Source organism: Pteropus vampyrus, unplaced genomic scaffold, assembly GCF_000151845.1.
Source record: "Pteropus vampyrus isolate Shadow unplaced genomic scaffold, Pvam_2.0 Scaffold109, whole genome shotgun sequence".
Classification (NCBI taxonomy): Eukaryota; Metazoa; Chordata; class Mammalia; order Chiroptera; family Pteropodidae; genus Pteropus; species Pteropus vampyrus.
In genome coordinates, this window is record NW_011888890.1 from 6,097,870 (window position 1) to 6,120,493 (window position 22,624).

General features: G+C 36.2%; 1 protein-coding gene and 1 pseudogene across 3 annotated transcripts in view; one reads left to right on the plus strand and one right to left on the minus strand.

Moving 5' to 3' along the window:
* MLLT3 (MLLT3, super elongation complex subunit) overlaps positions 1-22,624 on the minus strand; it is a 238,100-nt gene that overhangs the window by 187,925 nt on the left and 27,551 nt on the right. The gene's annotated exons all lie outside the window — the stretch shown is intronic.
* LOC105295602 lies at positions 9,189-9,529 on the plus strand (annotated as a pseudogene).

Genomic DNA, 22,624 nt, shown 5'->3' on the forward strand with positions numbered 1-22,624 from the left:
CATCTACTTTAGATAAACCAAGCACTGTATTAAAAATTACACTCATTGTGACTGGCAGAGTAGAGCACATATACAGAGTCATTAAAAAATAAGGGAAAAATCACTGGCACACTTATATCCTTCCGCTTATATTGTTTAAAAAATAGCAATCCAAAAACTCAAACTCTTCATTCTGAAGACTATCCGCAAAACAATTAATCTCAAAATACATTAGTGTAATTAAAAGTTCTCTGATTAAGAGAAAACTCTAGTCCTTTCCAGAGACCACCTGGGTAGCCTTGGAACTATTACTCTTCTATGTTAATGGTTCCTGGTTTTAATCATCTTTATAAAAATCAAATAATCACTGCATTCCAGTTAACAATGTGAGTTCCAAGTTTCCTTTCCAAAGTCATCTTTAAAGTCCAAGGCAAATAAAAACCACCATACACAGTTGCTTACAGAGCTGACAAGAGATCCTTGACTACAACAGACCTGGTTGGCATCAATGATCCGAGCACATTATGAAAATCTCCACACAATTCAAAAAATTTTTTAAGTACAGAACTGAAGTTTACATCCACAAATCTGTTTGATCTCTGCAGTTGCAAAACCATATGGCACACAGAAAGAAACAAATTATCTCTGCTTATGAAATAAGAACCTTCTGTAGGCTTTGGGACAGACCAACAGCTAAGACTGTCCTGGTTGCTGCATATCACTATAATTAACTCTCTCAGATGCTGTTGAAAATTTTGGAGTTTTGTTTTGTGTTTGTTTTTTGGGGAGGGATGAGATTAGAGACAAGAAGTAAGGAGGATCACTACTGGCAGATGGGGAGATTATTAAGAGTAACCTCAGGCAAAAGAATTTCAATATACTCTATGAATATTTTATATACAATTTTTTTGTACTTTATTTAATCACATTTACTGTTGAAGAGATGTACAAAGCTATACACGTCAATATTTACAACGTAGTGCAGAGTTGTGCTGGTAAAAAGGGCTGTGTCCTTATATTAAATGACTCTGTCATTTCCAGAATAAAACCAGTTTCATAACTTCCCACTGTGTAATTTTCCACTGGGTGACTACATAGAACCAACAGCAAAAATATGCCATGTCAAATAAAATTAAGGAATTTAAAATGTTAAATTTTTCTGTCCCAGCTTCTATTCCTGTCACTACCCACCCCCCACCACCACGATTCATTGAATCCTCGCATAAATAAATAAATATACATATTTATTTATTTGTAGAAGGATTACTTTCTGGATATATAAGTAATTTTATACAGAAAGAGTATTAAGGGTGATTGGGTAGAAAGAGTTTCTAATTTTTCTAAGAGAAGACATTATTCTTAAGAATAATAGCCTCAGTAGCCCTGGATATTTTTCCACCTGATGGGACTGGGATAAGAAAAGCATTTCCCTAACACTTGATGTGGTGTAACCAGTGACACTGTAGATTCTCCTCTGAAAGACTAGCTTAGAGTCATAACTCATGAGAGTTGTGGGATCTCAAAAACGCTGAGTCACAGAAGCATTCCTTACATTTTATCTTATTTTAGTTACACTATACCCAACCCATCCTATCCCCACCAAATCACAGCTCAGAGCTCAGAGCCGGGAGCACAGCAGCCTGGCAGAGCTGTCCAGAAGGCTGGGGAGAGTCTCCAACAAGCAAACTAGTCAGGATTCAAGGGAGAATCTTTATCTCTTTAGCTATGATCACCTCCAAAGTTTAATAACCTTTAAAACATTTAGATTACAAGTAACATGTAACCAGTAACATGTCACCAAGTAACAGCATTAATAGGTTTACCAGGAATCCAATCTGCTTATTTCTAAACATCTTTATACTTTTTTTTTTAACATCACTTTCTATATAGAGGTGAACTACAATGGAGAATGCCTTTTATTCATTCACTATCTAATCTTGCTGTCCCCAAGCCAGGTCTCTGCTGAGGTGGGGGTGGCATCTCAGATTTGGCAGCTAATAGTTGAAGAGAGCCTTTTCTTTTTCTTTTCTTTTCTTTTGGTTGACAGCTGTTCAGATGACATTCGAAATACATTTCTGTATTCTTTCTGTGTGCAGTAGAAACAGCCCAATAAATGTCCACAGAGACGTCCGGAACATGCAACAGCTCTACCTGCTCAAGGGGAAGCTTGCTTTTCAGCCTTCCAATGGCACTTTTAGCTTCTCCAACAACCTAAAGCTTCTCAGCTGGATTAGAAAGCTCATTGTTTTGTGTCTTTTTTTTTCCTTTCCCTTTTAGTGAAGGCCTTGTCTACACCTCTTAGCTACAGACAGAGAGAACAAAGGGAAATCAGACCTATGGATTTCTGTACTTGACCTTCTTTATGTGGTAAAGATGTCAGTGCCCAGTGCTGCAACCAAAAAAAAGGAAAGTGAGTTGCGCATTGACAAACTGAACCTACAAAGGAAGAAAAAGTATCAGCCAGAAATTCTCATTACCCAAGTTAGGATATAACAAAGATGGCAGGAAGGGAGGGAGGGAGGGAGGAAGGGAGGAAGGGAAGGAAGGGAAGGAAGGAAGGAAGGAAGGAAGGAAGGAAGGAAGGAAGGAAGGAAGGAAGGAAGGAAGGAAGGAAGGACTCTAGCCAGGACAGAAATTCATTTAGCAAGAAAAATCCATCTACAGCACAACATTTTTACAGTAGCATGTTGGAGTTTTCATGTTTTGAAAAATGAGACACTGACTGATATACTTAGCCAAATATTCTGATCTGTCATCATTCTAAATATATGGGCCTATCTTTCAGCAAACAAATTAGCAGGTAATACATCATCACCGAGCACTCACCCTTCCCTGGGAGCTCTATAAATACAGAGTGATCATGACTGGCAGTTACTGAGCTTAAAACATAAAACACTACTAATTTCACTGGAGCCGCACTGCAAAAGTCAATAATGTCAATTAGAAGTAGGGTGTCAGAAAAAGCCTTACGCACTGAAATTCTTTTAGGGAAGGAAATCAAGGAGACAGAAAATAGATTACACTCATATCCCCTTTATTTGATCATGGAAAAAAAAAGGAATGAATCTTGGGCAATGAATGACTCCAGTATTTTTTACGCATCTAGGCTTGGATGAGTGGGCGTGAATTTGGGAGAATTTCAAATTAAAAGGAAAAACAGCCCTTCCCCCCAATTCCTCCTACTAAGAGCAATGCAAAGTACACAAGCTCCCCACTACAGTAAGAGCTGCAAAACTAGCTACAGTCTCCGGTCCTCAGAAATGATTCATGCAGTCTCCAAGATTCTGATTTAAACAACAACCAACTATTTTCTGAGGGCAAAGGGGGAGTAAAGTTCTTAAATCATTTAATTCTGCCAATTAGTTCCGCAACTATGGCATTAAAGAACTATGGATATTTATCCACTGGAAGTGGATCAAAAAGTGGGCTCTCTTAATGCCTATTAAATAGTGCTGATTTTCAAGCATCACTGACCAAGGTCAAATCTGAACCAATGTGAAAGCCTTCACTTCCCCATCGCTAATCCCTTGAGCCATCCATTCTTCCAAAAGGCAAATGTTTTGCAGGAAGGGGAAGAAATACCACACAGTATGTGTAGCACTTAATATGCCTACCATTTATCTATGAAATGTCGAAAAATGAAAACACTCGGGAAACTTCCAGAATGATATCACTACAGTATTGACATGTACAGAGAATCAAAGAATTAAGTGCTTTATCCCCCATAAATGTGGTAAAATCTCTTGTTTACTGCCCAATCATGTGTTTTTTCTTGGTATTTAGTTTTCTCCCATCAGTGGGAGGAATGAAAGGATACTGCCTTGAGCATTTGTCTCCAAGTGACAAGATTATCTTTACTGTGTTGCTGTGGAAATTGTACAATGATCAAGCTTAGGTTTCACTGAACTATCAGCTACACTTAGAAAAGTTGTTTGGGCTCAGGAGCTCAGAGAGATGAGGAAAAATACAGACACACACAGTGCAACTGTGTACTTGGCGAGGCACAGGTACAATGAACTTAACAATTCATTGACCAGAAAGGAAAGCTCTCAGAGTGCCCCAATTGACCCAAGAACCTAATTGTTCATGTTTTTCATAAATACCATATACACCACCCCTGCTCTCACAATCTTATACTGCTAGATTTCAACTTAACATAATATTCCTATTGAAACAAAGTTAACCATAGTCCATTTCTACAATTTACCTATAATCACGAATTTAAAAAACTTACCCAGGTTCACTATAAACCTAATCAGAAAGTATGGTACCTTTTTAAAACTATGAAATATATTTAGACAAATATATTCCCAAAAGAAAATACAATTACAGGTAACCTCTCAACTCCCTAGGAAAGAAAAGCTGTGGTACCTGAAGAACAGGTATAAGCTGGTCACTACTGAAATTCCGAACAAAACAAGCTACTTTGTCACTCTTGGGCACATTTTGCATGAAAAGCTTTCCCTCTATCCAACTCCCAGCTTTCCCCCACCTACCCGGGGGGGAAAAATCTTTCCAAAAGTGCTCCTTGGCCCCTGCTCCCCAAGGAACTAATCACTTTCCCACTGTATTTTTATGTGCTTCTTGTACCTATCACAATGCATTTTCACTTTAATTGCATGAGCAATACATGCTTATAACAAGTTCAAACATTACCTAGACATATACAATAAAAACAAGATCTTCTCTCTCCTCCCTCCAACCCGTATTATCCATTTCGTATGTATCCTTACAGCCCAGTTTCTTTATTTAAACATGTACATGCTTATCGGTTTACAGAACTGTTATATCTAACAGACTATGCATTCCATCAGAGCAAGAACTGCCTTATTCACTTCTGTATCTAATGCCTGGTACACTGCTGGTACAAACAGGTACTCATTGTATACTGATTAAATATTTAATCAATCAGTGATCAAAGAGTTAAAACAACAGAGTCTTCATTGGGTTCCAGAGGCAAGAGGAAACAGATGTCAGCACCTTTACACGTGCCTATGTCCCATGTGAGATTTAGAAGAGGAGAAAGATTTGGAAGAGGAGAAAGAGGCAGACAGCATCTGAACCTACAGCTCCAGATGGTATACAAAATGACCAATGGTTAAGCCAACATAACACAAGAATACACAGGAACATCAGCACATTTCTGTTTTGCGAAAAATATCCAAAGCAATTGACCTAAGAAAGAGATCCATTCAAGATTTTGAGAGGCTGCTCTGCCCCTTATCTCAAGGGCAGTCTTACTATCTTAAAGGCACCACCTAGTCACTGCCTATAGTGCATTCAAGACATCAGCCTCTCCTAGGAATAGGATAGGCATGGGTTATAAACTGTCTGAATAGTTTGAAAATGTGTGAACTCCCCTTAGGAAAAAAATAAAGCAGTAATTTCAGGATGCTTCCAAAAGAACAAAAGACAATTTTATCCTTCAAAGGCAAAAAAAAAAAAAAAAAAAAAGCTATTTAGAAGTTAAAATAAAAGGTGGAAAGCTGAACTGGGGTGGCTCTCTTTTCTAAAAGCATGTAAACTCATGGCTCTCATAAGCAAAAGAGCTGGAAAGTAGTACTACACTCAGTAAAAATTTAAACAAATGTATGATTTTTTAAAAAATAGTACAAACAAACTCTTAAACTTTCCTTAATTTTTTAAAAATGTTATTAGCCTTACCAGTTGCAATCTCAAATTAAAGTCATCAAATGACAGCCACTGCAAACAATAAGCCTAAACATAAAGTGGCATAGGAAACTATTCTTCCTCAAACTCTGTTCTGGCAAATCTTCAGATTTGAGCATTGAAATTAGAATTAAATCAGTTTATCTTTACCAGCTCACCTTTACCAGTTCACCTTTTCCCTGTGAGGGTTCCAGAAAGGATACCTTCAAGAATTCATTTGGCACAATAAACATTCCAAAATTTGATCAATAAAATAGCCCTGACGACATTATCATCATAACCCAGATTTATAGATTGAGCCCAAGACATTGGGTGCCCGTCCAATAGTAACATATATTTTGAAATGAACAAATGGGTTTATACATTAACCAAGCACATCTTCAGTTCAATAGAGAATGGCTACAGAAACTTACACTTGGCTTCTAGCTCTGAAGCTAAAGGGCCCTCCATTCTGTTGAGGTTAGAAGGGAGGGAGAGAAGGAGACACATAGAGAGAGAATAGAAAAGAAAAAAGAAAAGGCCCAGGTTTTAAGAACTCTTCCCATTTCCACACACCTCTCAACCCTACACACCAAAGTCCCCTACCTCAATCCCCTACCCAGATGACAATTCAAAGATTCCAAATTAATGAAAAAATTAACGAAGAGAACCCCAAAGCTAAGAAGAATTAAATACAGTGACCAAAAATAAATACTTGAATACACCCTAAAGTAAAAGAGGTACATTGGTGGTGGTGGTGGGGAGGCCTAGGTGATGATATTGAAGACACGAGATTATCTGTGAGTTAATAATTACTGAGTCTGAGTATTGTATACCTAAGTGTTTATTATATTATTCTCTCTACTTTTCTGAATACCTTTAAATTTCCCTAATAAAAAGCGGGTCGGGAGGCATGAAACTATATACAGTAAAATACTAATACCAGCAAACCCTTGGAGGAGAGATTCTAGATAATTTTATTTTCTTCTGTGAGTCTGTCAATAAAAAATATCACTCTTGTGTTCAGAAAATATTTACTGCTAAAATGTTTCTGATGAGAAATGATGCTCTTATCTGGATATCTCTGGAAGTCATCCATTCCTGTCTCAGTAAACCAAGCTGTGGCAAGATCCAAACTTAAGTGAAAACTATTGTGTCCTGAGGCACACACACCCCAAAATCCACATAACAGAGTTTCATATGAGGATGTAACAAGTACAAGATGAAAAGAATCTGACAAAAATATCCCAATAGAAAGTAAAGTGAATAATTCCCTTTCCTGAAGGGCAATATCATCTGTTTAAGGTTTGTTTTCTCTTTTAGTTAACATTGATTGATCCCTTGCTAAGTACAAATAACTTGGCTGTATTCTCACCTAATCCTCATAATAACCCTGAGAGGAAGTATGAGTATTAACCCCATTTCAGAAATGAAGATATTGAGATTCAGAATGTTTACAAAGAGTAGGGTTGGAGTAGGGATAAGAATGTAAGAATCACATCTTTGTCTTCAGGATGTCTGAGAGAAAGACAGGAGAGGAAATGCCTAAGAAGAAACAAAAAAATTAACCTACTTCAAAAAACTTCCTAACTGTGGGAGGTGAACACAGTGTAAATATATATATGCCTTATTGTTAAAATGCACAGCTAAAACTTATTGGATTTCATTAACCAATGTCGCCATAAAAAATAAATAAATTTAAATCAATACGTTCATACATACATAAATACAGGATAAATTTAAAAAAAAAAAAATCCAAAGTAAAACTACCCAGAGCCTGGGATTCCAACCTGACTCTATGTAACAGTAACATTTACAACTCCTGTCCACCCTCAAGTCCAAGTGGGGTAGAAATGATTGTAAAAGGAGTACATCGAGAAGAATTAAAAAGTCCATGAATGGTAAGATCTACCCTAGCAGCTAGCATCTTTGGAGCACTTAAGTGCCCAGCACTGTGCTATTCACCATCCCCTAAAGGAACTATTGTCATTCCCATCTCACAAACAAATGAAACTTAGAGAAGCCCAGTAACTTCCTCAAGGTACCTGCTAATAAGCAAAAACTGTTTTTTAGACCCAAAAAGCACCCACAGGATACTGCACACACCACAATACAATGTTACTCCTTGAAAAATAGGCTCACTCCCTCTATAAAACAATCATAAATCCACTCTGAATAGCAAGCATCTACATTCCCAAATTATTAACACCCACTCTAAATAGTTATAAAGATATCCCAAGACTTTCCAAAGTCTGAGAGGTATAAGGAAGATTATACAAGGGATTCTCTACAATGTATTTAAAACTGCTTGGATGTCATGAAAAATATAAAGCCGATGATTAAAACCTATGATAAAACTTCAATGAACAAGCTTTACGGAAAACTCGGTGGTGTCCTCAATATTCAGAACACCCAGTTTCAGAAAAAGATTTGGAGTGAAGAGACTATTTCAAATCCCAGCTTTTCCACTTAAAAGTTCCATGACCTTAGGCATGTCATCATTCAGCCACTTACTTGGAATCTCACTTTGGGTCCCTATTAGTGGAGCTAACAATATCTATTTATATGTAAAGCACCTAACTTGATGCTTGGCTCTCAATGAGAAGCTCAGTAAAGGCTTCGTCTCCACATAATACTCTGGTCTGTACCAGCAAGCATTCTTCCTCCTTTGGTAACCCCAAAGGGAAAATGAACCCTCAGCTCCCCATTTGTGGATCAAAGTAATGCCCTCAGCTGGCCCAAACTACCTCCCCTCCCTTCTCACAGCACAATAACATCTTTATAGCAAAGATCTTCAAATTGTGGGGATTTAGTTCAGTAACTCTATTATTTTGCAATACTATAATTTTACTTTATTGGACTTTCAGATGGGCTTTGTTTGGCATTTGATGATTTCAGAGCCAGCTTCCCACTTAAAATTCTAGACCTTGGCTTTGATAATAGAATATGAAAAATGCCAAGACATTATATCTGTCCAAGGGACAAAAACTGTGTGAGCGGCCAGAGATTGTTTTATTTGTTTATACAGTGACAACAGTCAGAATTCCAAAGAATCAAGTCATAGGATCTTAATTTTGCTCCATCAGCCAGCCCTACCAGCTTGGTAGTAACAAAAAGCAACCTAGGACTCAGTGTTTTGTTTTTTCATTTTTGCATTTTGTCATTTACTAATGCTCAATATAAATATAATGAAAACTAATAAGGCTAAACACTACATTTTCAAAGAAACAGAAAATTATTTCTCCTACATCTATCACAGTTTTAACAATTTTTCAAGTGAATTACTTCAAAGTACTTTATTTAAATAAGATTTTTGGAATGTCTATGACAACAAAGCAGATTGAAAAGTATGTATATTTACAATGTGAGGAGAAAGGGGGATTCTGAACCTTTAACAATTTTTTAGATTGTTGTTTTTTTCTGTGTGATACAGAAACCAAACATTTAAACAAATATTGAAATCCAAAAGCCCACTCTAATGAACATCAGTGTTAAAATTAAGTCTCTTCCTTCCGCCATCTTGGAGCCAGTGGAGGCCTGCTGGGAAGAGTACTTCTAAAATGACAAATAAGTCTGGAAAGCAGTGGTGCAAGGCCATTTTTGCTGGCTATAAGTGGTGTCTCTGGAGGGAGCACATAGCTCTTCCTAAAACCGAAAGTGTTTATGCTCCAGGTGAAACTGAATTCTATCTAGTCAAAGGATGTGCTATGTGAGCAAAGCAAGAACAACACAGTGACTCCTGGTGGCAAACTGAACAAAACCAGAGTCATCTGGGGAAAGGTAACTGACTGGTGGTGCTCATGCAACCAGTGGCACGGTTTGTGCCAAATTCCAAAGCAATATTCTTGCTAAAACCGTTGGCCACAGAATCCTTGTAATGCTGTACCCCTCGAGGATTTAAACTTACTGAAAAGTAAACAAATAAAACTGGATTTGTTCTCATGTGAAAAAAAAAATTAAGTCTCAAATTAGTTAACAATTCTGGGAATTCCTAGCAATACTGATTTTTCTTGAAAAAGCAACCCCTTCAAACAACAGCAACAACAACAACAAACATTGGTCTGGATCCAGACCCAACAAATTCCATATTTTTTACTTCTTTGGACTCTTACTTCCCACTTAGAAAAGGCAGAGTTGAAGACTAATGAGACCCTGACCTTTAAGTGTAACTTGAAAAAGCCACAGCCTGAAGATGAGTCATACACAGACTTCGTAAACGAACTACACAGTTGCTAGACTGTGTCATACAAAGAAGCTATGCGTAAAACTACTCACTGAAAATAGAAAACATGTCTATGTACTATAGAAACATCCCCACTCGCTCGGTCACACAAACAGAACAAAACAAGGACCACCACTCATACACAGATACACATTGTCCCTTAGCAAACAGATGTGTATCTTCGTATAGTGCTATTTAACTTTGTAAAGAAATAAATATTTTATTTAAGCCTTATAAACACAGATGAGCTTGTAACTTCTGGATTTCTCATTCCACCTATTAGTTTCAGGAACAACAAAAAAAAATTCTGACCTACCCATTTATTATTCCATGTTTTGACAGATCTGAGAAGTTAGCACTACATGAATATATCAGTGTTTTTTAAACATTTAGTTAGTGTTCTAGCCTACTTTATCATATTTTTGTGTGTCTGATCATTCAGGGGTTTGTTAAAATGCAGATTGTGGGGTGCTATTAAATCAGAAAACCCATCTGATCCAATAGATTTGAAGTGGGCTCGTGAATTTGCATTTCTAACAAGTTCCCAAGCGATGATGCTAGTGCTAGGGACCACATTTAGAGACCCATTGCTTTACACTAATCATAATAAGATACACTATACATTTAGAGATGCAATAAAAGAATGGTGAATTGTCTTCAACTGAACCTAATTATAGTATCTGAATTTTCAAATTATTTGATATATACACATTTTGAAGAACAATAGTTCTGTGAAAAATCACAACCATATAAAGTAGGATATTTTCAACCAGAATTAATTCTGTAACGTTGCCCAATGTCTATTATTTTGACCCACAACAGTCCCAAGAGACATAACTCTTTCTACCTGTCTCTTGCAAAATTACATATTGCTCTTTGTAGTGATTCATCCCCATATTTGATATATTTAATAACCAATCCCAGTTAGAACAACAGTGGGGCAAAAATTTCGAGGTAATCTCCCATCCCACATATTTTAAAGGCCCTGAATGATCAGACACACAAAAATATGATAAAGTAGGCTAGAACACTAACTAAATGTTTAAAAAACACTGATATATTCATGTAGTGCTAACTTCTCAGGTCTGTCAAAACACAGAATAATCTAGTTTGATCCAGGAGCATTATACCATTTGTTCTTACCTTTCCAGATACTGACCTAGAAAACCACACTCAAGAGAAAAAAACAGAACTTTCATAGGACCTGTTCTCTCAGCTCATGCACCTTCTCAACATCTCTGTAAAATTATCTCAGCGATACAAAAAGGTCCAGGTTCAACTGAGATTCGCCTTGGCCCATCTCTAGCTTCCACATCAAAAGGCTAACCACTTGGGCAACTACTGTTGACTTGTTCTTTCGAATTTATTCTAGCCCCCTTATTGCACAACGTAGAGAGCAGGAGACCATGTTGCCAGAGCTGCCAGACACAGTCATGACAGATCTGAAAGGCGGAAGTAACACCTGTGCCTCTAAGGCTGAACTCCTGGTGTTTGGTCACCAGTCTCAAAGGTAAAGAGGCAACACCCAACACCCACACCATTTTGCCAGCTAGGCAATGGCATCCAGAACCCGGCTGCTGTAATAATGGGAAGCAGTTTGACGGTGACTGCTTAGCTTCTTTATTACAGCACAGGTAGCCGTTTCTTCAGCTTCGGCTAGACAGTTCGACAGTGTTATTCTAAGAGCCATTGCTAGAAATTCAACCCAGACCCTGCTCTTTCAGCTCCTCCAAGATATATAAAGGACCTACTTTCCTATATCAAATCCTTCCCTGCTGAAACTGGGTAGAGTGATATGTTTTTAACAAGTGAATCCAGACCTACATCCCACTAAACAGAAAAGGATTCCTTTTAAGTTCTTATCACTAGTGAAAGGAAATACTCCATAGCAAGAGGAATTATTAGTATCTAGTATAACAGGAGACAAACGACAATTTGGAAGATCTGGTTTCCATTCTAAACTCTTCCACTGACCTTTACTAAATAGGAATTTACAAACTGCTGAATGAATAAAAAATAAATCTAGGTAAATCATCTCTTCCCTGGTCGTAGCTGGTACAAAAGATATATTCAAAATTTTAATCACTCTGAATTAAGATGTGTTCTAAATATTACAAAAGCAGAATGAAAAAGAGTGATTGATTAATAATCTTACCTCGGGTTCATTATATGAAAATGAGAAACCAATGAAAGAATGACAGATAAAGGACACTATGCTGTCCAATAGAGGGGCCAACAGCCACATATGGCTGGCATTGAGCACTTGAAATATGGCTAGAGCAATTGAGGAACTGCATTTTTTAATTTTAATTAATTTAAATTTTTAAAATATAACCAATCAATAACCAGCAAACAAATATACCTGGAACCATCTGAATATATAAATCTAATTTTTAACAGTATATTTAATGAAATCTAAATATATACCAGATTTTGAGACTCAGTCCAAAAAAATATAAAATACTTCAGTAACTGTTTATATTGATTACATATTGAATAATATTTTAGATGTATTAGGTTAAACAAATTATATTTATTGTTACTATTAACTTTACCTGTCTATTTACTTGTTAAAATTTAGCTACTAGAAAATTTAAAATGAGAACCAGATTTGCCTTATATTTCTGTTGGACAGTGCTACCTTAAGGGATGTAAAATCTTTAATGGTTTTTGAAAGCAGGATTAAGAATAAGGATAAATCAGGTTGCCATCATAGAGGAACAATGGGAATAATGCTTCTATAAAGAGCCATGAGGACACTTAGAAAGCATCTCTCCAAATAAGATTTCTCAGTACACAAACAATTTACTCACCATAACCCTGGCCTATGAATGAACAAATAAAAATACATATTTTTGTAAAAGAAAGAAATTTAGCAGGAAGTTGATGAGAGCCATTACAGGGGTACACAAAGTTAATTTTCTGTGACATAGGTAGGTATGAAAGGTATGAGGAAATTTAGTCTTGTGGTTAGAGCGAAATAGCTCTTTCTTCTAACCATACCCTTTTCACTCACTATTAAGTCCAAAATCAAGTTGCAGACACGTATGAGAGACTAGACAGGACACAGTACAGAATGAAGTGGGGCAGCCCTCGAGCTCCGTGACCCAGAGAGGTCAGTGTGGAAAGCCTAGGGAGGGAAAAGGAAAAGCCAGTTGTTTTTGTTTTTTTCAAAGGAGGGGCAGGTACTGGGTGAATTTAGCCCTTACATGTGGGCCCTAGGTAGCTTTTTGTAAGTACAACTAATTAAATCTCACCAGACTTGTGTGAGGTAAACAGGGAGCAACACGGTCCTATCCCTGTTATACTAATGAGGCCCAAATAAAGAAAGCCTTGCTTGTTGTCACCTTGGCAAGACCCAAGAGCTCTGGCTTAGCTACCATCACCTCACAGTATAAAAAGTCTACCCAGCTTAGTGATTAACATGCCCACAACTCCAGCCCTGCTAATGGTCATCAAGACAAATGCTACCCACTTACATCTTCGCTTTCTTCCCTGTGAGCATTTAATAACTCTTTAAAACAAACAAAAAGGTCAAATCCCTTCTCTCCATTTATGGAAATTAACTAAAGCAGATCCACTGCTGTAACTAGACAGTGATGAGAATTACATCTAACATCTTGCCTTTAGGTAACATGACTTTTTTTTTTCTTTAAGCTCAATTTGGAACTAAGGACAAATTTCTTGATAAATACCCTTCCATAGACATGCCCCACTCTTTTTAAGCCTGAATAAAAGGCTTCAAATCAGGATCCACCACTAGAGACCTGAGCATAAAACAAGATCTTAGGCTCTCTTGGCCATCTTTTTAACCTATTTGCTTTAAGCAGTTTTATCCAGAATGTACAATCTGTATATAGTGGCTAGTCACAGAGAATACTTTTAGAAGGCTGCTAACCAAAAAGCAATCAGGAATGGATGACTTAAAATATAATGTAATTTTCAAAAACACATGGCTTACAATGTTTCCATTATGCACCCCCTCCCCAAACACGCCCAGGTAGAGCCTTGAAATAAAGCAATCGATGTTCACTTTTACTTAAAATCGTGACTGTTATTAGACAGAGCATTCTAATCATATCAGAACATGGCCCAAGGAGAGACAGTACCCCACCCTCCAGTCTGAGGGACTGGACTGGAACAATTTACCCAATGCGAACCTGCTAACCACCTAAACAGAAAAGCTGTCAATAGATTTTGGTTTTAAACATACAATATTTTGGACTCTGCTGATTTTCAAGTTCTTTGATACTGAAGTGAGAGGGGTAAGTTAATGTTTACCTTAGCATTATCAATGTGAAATGGGAGTGGGGAAAGACACTAAGCAAATGAATTACATAAACAAAATTAAAGAGGTGTTAAACCATTTCTTTTCACTCCCTTTAGAAGTTCCATTTACATACTGACAATGTAAACAGAAGCCACAGTAGTGCTTTGATCTGCTAATTACAAAACATTTTTATCTTTTCATTAAATCAAGAGTTCTAAGGGGCCACTTTAATGATTAAAAGGGCAGCCTACTCTAACTCACACTAAAAATTCACTTGTTTTTTTATTTTATTCTGTTTTCTTAAAAGAGGCTATGCAGTTCACCTTTAACTCTTGGGGTGGGTGGCTGCTGTTTAACAGGCAGATCTCAATACAGGGATCAGGAACATGAACAGTGATTAAAATACTCAAGCTATTAGGACCCTGGAGTCAATGAGAGATACTGAAGAGGACTCCATCCTCAGGTGATGAAGCACCTGAAACTAATTTCCCACACATTCAATGACCAGGAAACACTATGCAATGCTATCAGGTACCAGGAAAACATTTCATATTCACCATTTCTTCACGGTTCGAACCTTTTAATTTAGTCATTAGAAATACCAATACCACCTTTGGCTATTTCTCTGAATGGTCAACAGCAACAGATATTTGAGGTTCTTTAGCAGTACTTAAAGAGAATACCTCTTTCCGTTGAAGATGTCCCCTTTCTCTTTTTTTATTTTTAAAATAACAGAACAATATTCTGTATGATGCTCAATCCAGTCACAATATAAATTTTTTAAAAATGTTTTATTAATTTCAGTTTTCCCTATGAAACAAGGGTGAATATAAATACCATTTTTAAAATTAATAAACTATTTTTAGAGCAGTTTTAGGTTTACAAAAAAAAATGAGAAGTACTGAGTTCCCATACATTCCCTCACTCCCTCATCACACCCCACCCTGCTCTGTTTCCCTATTTTTAACATCTTACATTGACATGATAAATTGCTACAACTCATGCACCAATATTGACATATTAACTAAAATCCATAGTTTAGGTTTCACTCTTTGTGTTGTAGAATCCTATGAGTTTTGACAAATGCATAATGTACTCTAACCACCATTACAGTATCACATAGTTTCACTGCCCTAAAAATCCCATGCTCCACCTATTCATCCTTCCCTCTTCTCTGCCCACAAAGCCCTGGCAATCACTGATCTTTTATCTCCATAGTTTTGCCTTTTCCAGAATGTCATATTGGAATTATACAATATATATGCTTTTCAGACTGCTTAGCAATCTGCATTTAAAAGTTCTTCCATGTCTTTTTTTCCTATCTTTCTGTGGTTTCCTAACTCATTTCCTTTTATTGCTGAATAATATTCCATTGTATTCCATTGCACCAGTTTGTTTTAGCCATTCACCTACTGAAGGACATCTTAGTTGCTTCTAATTTTTAGCAATTATGAATAAAGCTGTTACAAACATTCATGTGTAGGTTTCTGTACAAACATGAGTTTTCAATTCATTTGAGTAAATACTTAGGAGCAAAACTACTGGATCGTATGGAGTATGTATTAGTATGCTCTGGCTTCCATAACAAAATATTATAGACTGAGTGGCTTAAACAACATAATTTTATAGGTTTGGAGGCTGAGAAATCTAAGAAATCTAAGATCAATATGCCAGATGATTTGGTTTCTAAAGAGAGTTCCCTTCCTGCTTTGCAGATGGTGACTTACTCACTAGGTTCTCACATGACTAGAGGTGGGGTGGGGTGAAGAGAAAGAGAGCATCTCTCTTCTGCTAGCCTCTTCTTATAAGGACACTAATACTATCAGATCAGGGCCCCACCCTTATGACCTCATTTAACCTTAATTCCTTGCATAAAGTCTCTACCTCCAAATGCAGTGATAATGGGGGTTGGAGTTTTAACATGAATTTGAGAATACAAACATTTGGTCCATAATATATGGTATGAATATGTTAAGCTTTGCAAGAAATCGCCAAACTGTCTCCCAAAGTGGTTATATCACTTTGCAACAACAATGAACGACAGTTCCTGCTGCTTCACACTCTTACCAGTAATAAAAAACACAGTGTCAGCAGTGTTTTTAGATCTTAGCTCTTCTAATAGGTGTTAGAGGTATTTCATATTTTAATTTGCAACTCTAATGATATATGATGTTGAGCTTATTTGCCATCTGTATATTTTCTTTGGTGGAGTGTCTGCAAAATAGTCTTTTCATGATTCTAAAAGTATGTTTAACCAGAGTGTGGTCTGATGGCCACCTTGGAGTGGGATCACCTGAGCTGCCTATTAGATATAAAGAAGATGGACCCCATCCAGTGTAATATATTAGACTTTTCTAATGCACTCAAGACTGAGAAACATTAAATGAATAGTTATACAATTGGAGAAGGGAGGGACACTAACTGAGAATCATCAATAGCCTCACTCCTACTAGACTGATTGATTAGATAACCTGCATCCATTATCTTTTCCTCACTGGCTGCTGACTTTTAAATCAGTCTTTTAAGAAAAATAAATACAATATGGATGGGTATTGCCATGATCAGGAGGTCAAGACCACTCAGTGATAGTAAAAAAAAAAAAAGAGAGAGAGAGAGAGAGAGAGACTGGGAATTGAGATGTTTAACCCTTGTCCCCCGGGAAAATCATTAGGGATGGGGGAGAGAGGAAGGTTGGTTCTCCTCCTTAAAAATGAGCTAAACTAACCTGCCAAGAAAGAGTTGGGCATGCAGCTGGGAAGCTGAGATAAGCAAAATACCATGGAAGCAAATAATTCAAACTATGACAGGTCACAAATCAAACTCAAATTTAAAACTCCTAATAAGCTTCAAAGAGATTTTTACTTATTTCTTTCCACAAAAGGAGAGGAAGGAAGAGAAAAAAGATGGTGAAACAGTATGACTTGCTAGTAAGGACAGGAGTGGAAAAAGCTGCCCATTTCTCTGAGGGGCTGGCGGCGGCGAATAGAAAAAAAAAAAGCAAAAATAAAAGAGAATAGGAAAGAACTATTCCTAGTATAACACTTTTTTCTTATCTGCTCAATACATCCTTTATTTTTATTTTTAAAATAACTTTGAAATAAAACCTCCAATGTGTGTTTAAACCAAAAGCAGGATTCTTCCCTGAGGAGTAAATCTGATGAATTAATTTTCTTCAAACCTTTTAGGTAGTAGCCAGCCAATTATTTGTTAAAACATCAAGTACAAAACAAAAGGCATGATTCTGCAGTTTAAAATAATGTTAATTTCTCTTAGATTTTTTTAAAACAGTTGATATTTTAATTATTGCATATTTCCAACAGATAAGTAGAGAAATGATTTCCCAATAGGTTCATATTTGCAAAAAAAAAAAAAAAATCTTTTTAAACCAGTAAGACACAAAACAGACAAAAATGATTTTCTTTCATAGCTAAAATGTTAAGCTCTAATCAACTGTGAATAAGATATTTACTCAAAATTTAATTCTCTTAGTAATGGCAGGTAGTAATAATTTTTTTTTTATTTAGTAGCATTTTATCATTTAAAACACATTCTCATACATAATCTCTTTTTTATTCAATTCTCTTATCACTATTCTGAGTGAAATGAGGGAAGCTAATCTCTCTAGTCTCATTTTACAGGTAAGAAAGCAGAGTCTCTTGAAAATTAGGAAAATTTTTTCACTACAAAGCCAGAATTCAAATCCAGGACTCTAACTCCAGGACAAAGAAGCCCCACTCTTTCTGCTTTGCAAACATACAATAATGCCTAAATTATAAGACACAAAGAAAAAAAATCCTCATTTTAACCAATAAAAGAAAAAATCCAGAATGTGGGTTTAGAGTATTCTGGGAAATCATTTTTTTAAAGAGAATTTAAGGATTGAGTGTTCACAAGCTTTGCGAACTCTCTGGAGTTTTTCTATGATGGCACTAGTATTCTAGACCATGGTGTTAACTGGTGATTTCTAGGCAGCCCTCCGCATTGCAAAGTTACCTGCCAGGACAAGACACACACTCCGACCTGGCTTATTTACACAGTTATCTATGTCAGTTGTTAGAAGTTGGAAAACCTTTTTCTACCTTTCCCTTCACCAAGCACTCTAATTTAATAAGCCTCCACAGCTACAGTTACGTCCATTTCAACGGGCAACAACTCTCTCCAGGCTTTTAAACATCCAAAAACCAGACGAAAATGGCAGTTGTTCCTTGCTAGGAATTGCAAGTCCTCTTTTACATTAGTGCTAAGTAGAGAAAGTCTCTACAATTTTTCGCATCCTGATGTTTTTAAAAAGAACATAAGGGATATTTAATCACATTAAGCCTCCCGAAATATATTTATTCCAGGGTAACAGATATTACCAATATTATGAAGGCTTGAATTTCAGAGGGTTTTTTTAAACTTTAGTTTTCCAGTCCATATTATATTCAGATAATTTTGGTATTTTAGTATATGTAGTGGTATTTCTGAACTTTCTGGATCTCTTTTAATTTTTTTTAAATTTATTATGATGACATTGGTTAACGAAATCTATTAAGTTTTAAGTGTACAATTCAATAGTAAGTCATATATATATTGCATTGTGTGTTCACCACCCATAGTTAGATTGCTTTGTCACCACATACTTGGCCCCTTTACCACATCTACCTCCCCCCCGCCCCCAACTCCCCTACCCTTCGGTAATCACTAGTTTATTGTCCATGTCCATGAGTCTGTTTGTCATGTTTGTTTCTTTTAGGTTTATATCCCACATATAAATGACATTATGTGGTTTTCAACTTTTTCTGTCTGGCTTATTTAGCTTAACATGATTATCTCAAGATCCATCCCTGCTGTTGCAAATGGTGGATCTCTTTTTTAAATCTAGTTTGATTTCCCTAATTTATTCGGTATGTTTTTTTCTAAATTACTATGGGCTAGGACACTAGGAAAGATAGGTAAGTTGCTCCCCGTGCTCCATAGCAAAGATGTTCCAACCTAGAATCACCAGGGAGCTAGTTTATAATACGGATTCTTCCTCCTCCCCGCCAAAAAAATGCAGATTCCCTGATTTTACTCTCAAAATGTTCTGAGTCAATAGGACTGAGATAGTGTCCAGGAAGCAGCATTTTTAACATGATTCCATTTTAGGTAGTGATCTGACAGATGTATTAAACAAATGCTGCCACAGAAGGACACCCTGGCCCATAGGACAAACTTATAAAGGGACATGTAAAAACAAGCTGTGAATGCCAAAGGCCATAAAAAGGGAACTGACTACAGGTGAGGAACCAAAGGCCTTCTGAGACTAAGAAGGACAACTTATATAATGGCATGAAACCATGAAATGTTTAAGGAACAAAGAATCATCTGAAAATCAATCTATGTCCAAACCGTGGATTCACCCTTTGGAAAGTATCTTGCATGTGAAAGTTTTCACAAAAATAGATTTTAAAACAAAGATATTTAAGCATGAAAGTGAATGACTGGACGTGTATTAAACGCATACAGGCAGACCTCAGAAACACTGCAGGTTTAGTTCCAGACCACCACTATGTATCATGAGAAAGCAAGTATCATGAGAAAGCAAACAGTAATTTTTTTGCTAGTGAAAAGTCTTACTTTCAATTTGTAAAAAAATGTAAGATTTGTGAAGCATAATAAAGCGAAGCACAATAAAATGAAGTAAACCTGTATTAAATGTGAATTTAAGTTCCCAAATGGAAAAAAGTGTTTTTTAAGCAATGCTACAGAAACAGAATGAATAGGAATTGATGAGCCATTAATATATTAATCTATTAATATATTTTCATTCCCAAATGAAACTGATAAAAACCTACATCAGAAAGAAAACAGAACAAGCTCATAGGTGGATATTTACCTATTCCAATCACATATCTCAATAACATGAAATGGAAGATAATAGATTTTTAAGCTCACAATCCATCCTTACTTAACCCCAGCATTTGGTTATTATTTCTGATTCATATTGCCCCTTCCATGCTTTATATGTGGCTTTAGATACAAACCAAAATAATTTAACTGTATATATAAATACTTGACACAACTGCTGGATCATATGATGCATTAGTCTATTCAGGCTGCCATAACAAGATACCATAGATTGAATGGCTTAAACCAGAGGCTTATTTTTTCATAATTCTGCAGGCTAGAAGTCCAAGATCAAGGTATCAGCAGGGTTGATTTCTTCTAAGGCCTCCTTCTCTTTGGGTTACAGATGGCCATCTTCTCCCTGTGCCTTTACATGGTTTTTTTGTGTCTGTGTCCTAATCTCTTCTATAAGGACATCAGTCACATTAGATTAGGGTCCAACCCAATAACCTCACTTATCTTAATTATCTCTTTAAAGACTCTATCTTCAAATAGTCATATTCTGAGGTACGGAGCATTAGAACTTCAATATTAGAATTAAGCAGTAGGGAGAGGGAGACATAATTCAGTCCATAACGTTACAGCTAGCTACATACATTTTTCTAATTTAAAGTAACCATTACTTCAAAAAGTTTTTTTAAATTCCTTAATAATTCTCTCATAAGCAAAAGAGAAAAGAGGGGAAAAAAAAAAAACTGCTACACTCAGGACTAGCCAGACCCCTCCTAGAATCCATGTTCACTTTGGCCAGAGGATTACCAGGAGGTCTGTTACATCATTCCAAGATCAAGAATCAGCTCTAAAACTATCCAGGGAATTTTGAGTCACTCCCTCAGGGTAACAAAATTTCAGACAAGTTGTTTTCACACCCATCCTTGGTGATAAAACCAAAGAAGCAATGAAAGAGCAGGCAAAGGAAAGAGAAAAAGTTTATACAGTTACATTCCAACACTTGCTTCCAAAGCCGTTAAGTATATGATGGCATTCTTGCTGTCCATGCCCAGACTTAATAAAAGCTCCCAACATTTTCTTGAACTGTAGCTAACTCTACAGAAGCCGAAATTTCTTCTGAAACAGCATGACTTTAGAAGCCATAAGCATATTTAAAAATCAAGAAACAAGGGCTTCAATATTATAAATTAAAATGGCCATCAACATTTCACAAAAATCAGTTTCCTCCCTGTAGAACACTTAAAAGTTAAGAGAAATTAGATTACATAGAGAAATTATCACATATTTAACTAAATTAAACCATAAAATCAGACATAGAAAACATTTGCCATGATAGAAACTATTTTGTAAACCATATATTAAATGTTAGAAATGGAGGGATGGAGGAAATGAAATAGATCCTATATTTAATTTATAATAAGTGCTACCAAACTAGGAAAAACACCAGTGGCCAATCCTTGTGAAAGAGCTAATTCGAATTCATCTGCAAAGGATCATCAGTAGATGCTAAAACCATTATATAAAAGATCGCAGTGGAATATGACATTTGAAAGATACAAAATATCATCACACTGGTCACTTGGTAATTGCAAGGGGAACAGTATACCTTTACAAAAGCTTTTCCCACTTCCATCCAGTCATAAAACTCAGTATTGCTAACATTGCGATAATCTACACTAGGTACCTCCTGTTGTGAAGTGCAATAAGAAGTACCTATGGAAGTTTCTTGCTAAAAATACTTAACCTAAATAGAACAAAACTTACAGATCTAACTCCAATTCACAAGAAATACAGGGAATAGAGATTTCCAGTTAAATGACTCTACAAGGAAATGATCAGATAAATCCAGATTACAGGAGGTTCTGCGAGACAACAGACCTAGCCTGTTAAAAGATGTCAATGTCAAGATCAAAAAAATAAGTGAGTGAGGGGAAATGTCCTAGATTAAAGAATACAAAAGAGATGTGACACCTTAAGGCTAATGTTAAATCTTAGATGTGATCAGTAGTTTTGTGGTTTGCAAGAAAATATTATTGTTTTTAGGAGAGACATTTTGTGTTTAGGGGTGAAAGGCCATGATATTTGCAACTTACTTTCAAGTGATTGGGAGCTATAAACAAAGAGATAAAATACATAAAGCAAATCATTAACTGATAAATCTAAGTATTCTTTGTACTATTTTTCAACTTTATTATAAGTTTGAAATTCTTCAAAATAAAGTTGAAGGGGTTATCACTTCATGAAAATAAAAGGTGTGGGCACTGCTCAAGCCTAAAGACTTGCATATAACTTGATGGAATCCTCGTTTAGGAAAAAAAAGGACCAAAAGATATTTGAGAGACAACTGGATGTTTAAATAGATCTAGCATTAGAAGATACTGAGAACAAATTTGTCATTTCTTTCTTGTGTGAAAATGGTAACACTTACATAGGAGAACATCCTAACTCTTAGGCGATACATGCCCAAAGCATTAAGGAGTCGAATCTAATATAAAATACTCGGGTCTGTTTCTTTGGGTCTTCATTTCCTTATGAAGGCTGAAGTATAACATAAAACTTAATTTTATGCTTTTTCCTGGTTAAGAAAAAATGTAACATATAATTTTATATAAAAATCCCCATTAGATCCTTTTCCTCTACTTTCCATTTCCTACAAAAGCACATATATTATCTTAATTCCACTA